Source organism: Nelumbo lutea, chromosome 4 (assembly GCF_056320005.1).
Source record: "Nelumbo lutea isolate HS-2025 chromosome 4, American lotus-T2T, whole genome shotgun sequence".
NCBI lineage: Eukaryota > Viridiplantae > Streptophyta > Magnoliopsida > Proteales > Nelumbonaceae > Nelumbo > Nelumbo lutea.
In genome coordinates, this window is record NC_142687.1 from 71,095,718 (window position 1) to 71,098,044 (window position 2,327).

Consider the following 2,327-nt stretch of genomic DNA (forward strand, 5'->3'; position numbering starts at 1 on the left):
CTGTCTTGACGAATTGCTGACATAGTCAACTTGTTCAGTAGATGGTCTGAACTGATTGCCAACTTGGCAGTCTGTACTGATGTGGCCTCCCCCACACAATTCACAATTAAGAGGCTGCACATGCATGGCAGCTATCTGCATTTCATCTATTTTTTTACTGAGTGCTCCTATTTGTGCAGCTAGTGCTGTATAAGTGTCAACATTATGCAAGCCTTGCTGCTTCCTAGTTTGAGTCCTTTCCGAATGCCATTGATAATTGTTGGCTGCCATTTCCTCAATAAGTGCATGGGCAACCTCAGGAGTTTTATTATTTATGGATCCTCCGGCTGCAGCATCTAATATGGTCTTATTTGAGTCAGTAAGACCATTATAGAAAGTCTGCACTTGCAGCCAAATGGGGAGGCCATGGTGAGGAACTCTCCTTAACAGCTCCTTGTATCGTTCCCATGACTCATATAAAGATTCCCCCTCTTGCTGGAAAAAAGTAGTGATGTCATTCCTCATTTTAGCAGTTTTAGAAGGGGGAAAATATTTAGAGAGAAAACGGCTGGCCATTTCGTCCCATGTGGCTATAGATCCTGCCGGTAATGAGTTCAACCAAGCTTTGGCTTTATCCTTCAAAGAAAATGGGAATAACCTCAGCCGGATGGCATCATCACTTACCCCATTGTGTTTGAAGGTGTCACAGATTTCCAAGAAGTTAGCAATATGGGCATTCGGATCCTCATGGGCCATACCACAAAACTGAACCGTATTTTGTATCATTTGGATTATGGCCGGTTTAATTTCGAAGTTATTGGCAGCAATAGTTGGCCTGATAATGCTGGAGACAGTCCCGGTGAGGGTAGGCTTGGCATAATCCATCATAGTTCTTTGTTCAGCCATTTCTTGTGCTTCTTGTCTGACTTGCTTAGCAACTCTCAAACGGACACGGAGAGTCCGTTCAATCTCTGGGTCGTAAAGGATCTCTTCCAGTTCAGGTCTGCTTGTCATAAACTGTTAAAGTCAAAGCAATAAAAATGCCAATATTCACAAAAGAAAATAAATAACTAATCCTATCACACTGAAAATGTAAAGTGAAGTATTGGAATACAAAACCTACATCCTATCATGAATAAATGAAGCCGATTATACTAAAAGCAGATTTAAACCAATCATCTTATTCAAGGTTCCTTTATCTACATCCATCGATTGCAACATCTGAATTCAGACCCAATTTAGATCTGAGTTCAGATCTACAAGTCTTTGGTATTGTTAGTCTAGAGAAATTAATAAATAATAATTCAGATCTGAGCTGGTTATCTCATACACACTCATTGGTATACACTACAATATACATCCATTAAGGTTGGAATCAATTCTGTGATGCTTTAGGGCTGAAATCAGATCTGATCTAAAAAAAAAAAAAAAAAAAAAAAAAAAAAAAAAAAAAAAAAAAAATTTAAAAGGATCTGAAATAAACTAAAACCAGTCCTGAGTTAGGCTTGGGTTAAAAACTCTACAATTGAAGCCCAAACCTGTATAGCTGATGCATATCAAACACTTGCTAAGACCTGAAAATTGGGTCTGCAATGTTTGGTATTGCAAGCTATTCGGCCCATACAACTTTTGTAGAAATCTGAAATCAGGTCTGCTAACTGTTGCACTATAGCAGCCCTGCTACAGATCTGAATGCTAAAAGAAATACTTGGAAAGTGCTAATTTTTCTTAAATATCTGAGGCATAACAATTATTCAATCCAAACATACACCTCCTTAGCTAATGTAGCTCGGTTACAAGTGGGTAAAGCCAAGAATTCAGTCCACCCAGAATTCATAGTATGCTCTGTATCAGTTCAGTCCTCACATCATATCAACTGCATTTCAGATTTGAATTTCTCTCATTCCTTGCTATCCATTCACCCTTGAGGCAGGTTGGATGTATCCTAGGGTGGATTGGGGTAGTGATGGCACCCAATTCACCTCAAACTTGCATCGGTTCAGATCTGAGTTCAGAGGAATTCAGATCTGAACTGAGCAGATCTGTAACAGCAGAATTCAGATCTGAACTCAAGTCTGAGTTTGGATCTGAATTCTCAATTGCCTTACCTTCAGTTATTGCTACCAAATTGTTTTTGGGGAATAGCAGAAGTGCCCTAGGGTGAATTGGGGTGGTGATGACACCCAATTCCCCTCAAAATTTCATCAGTTCAGGTCTGAGTTCAGAGGAACTCAGATCTGAACTGTTGCAGATCTGCAATAGCAGAATTCAGATCTGAACTCAGATCTGAGTTCTGATCCGAATTCTCAATTGCTCCTCTGGTTGTTCAAAATATCTCCCCCTTTTTT

General features: G+C 39.6%; 1 non-coding gene across 1 annotated transcript; it reads left to right on the forward strand.

Annotated features, from left to right (window-relative positions):
* The first annotated feature begins 400 nt into the window (after positions 1 to 400).
* On the forward strand, positions 401 to 507 carry LOC148861031 (small nucleolar RNA R71). Its single transcript, XR_016095216.1, has one exon. It is a non-coding gene; the product is annotated as a small nucleolar RNA R71 (small nucleolar RNA).
* The last annotated feature ends 1,820 nt before the right edge of the window (positions 508 to 2,327 follow it).